This window comes from Elephantulus edwardii, unplaced genomic scaffold (assembly GCF_000299155.1).
Source record: "Elephantulus edwardii isolate Elephantulus edwardi_28Jun2011 unplaced genomic scaffold, EleEdw1.0 scaffold00243, whole genome shotgun sequence".
NCBI classification, from domain to species: domain Eukaryota; kingdom Metazoa; phylum Chordata; class Mammalia; order Macroscelidea; family Macroscelididae; genus Elephantulus; species Elephantulus edwardii.
The window spans coordinates 460011-460539 of record NW_006399993.1 but is presented as its reverse complement, the minus strand read 5'-3'; positions in this window follow the sequence as shown (position 1 = coordinate 460539).

Here is a 529-nt window from a genome sequence, read left to right as displayed (position 1 = left end):
ATTGAAGGCTGCAGTCCTTGACCCTCTGCAGCAAGCGCTTCAGGTCCTCTTTAGTTTCAGCAAGCAGGGTTGTGTCATCTGCATAACGCAGGTTGTAGATAGATCTTTCACCAATCCCGATCCCACATTTCTCCTCATAGATCCCAGCCTCCTGGTCAATCTGTTCTGCATACAGGTTGAAAAGGTATGGAGACAGAACACATCCCTGGTGTACGCCCTTCCCAATTTTGAACCATGCAGTGTTTCCCTGCTCTGTTCTGACGACTGCCTCTTGGTCCAAGTATAGGTTCCGCATTAGCACAATCAAGTGTTCTGGGATTCCCATTCTTCTCAGAGTCAGCTACAGTTTGTTATGATACATACAGTCAAATGCCTTTGCATAGTCAATGAAACACAGATAGACATTACTCTGGTATTCCCTGCTTTCAGCTAAGATCCATCTAACTAATTAACATACATACATACATACACACACACACATAAACACATACACATATATGTATATATATATGTATTTGTGTGTGTGTGT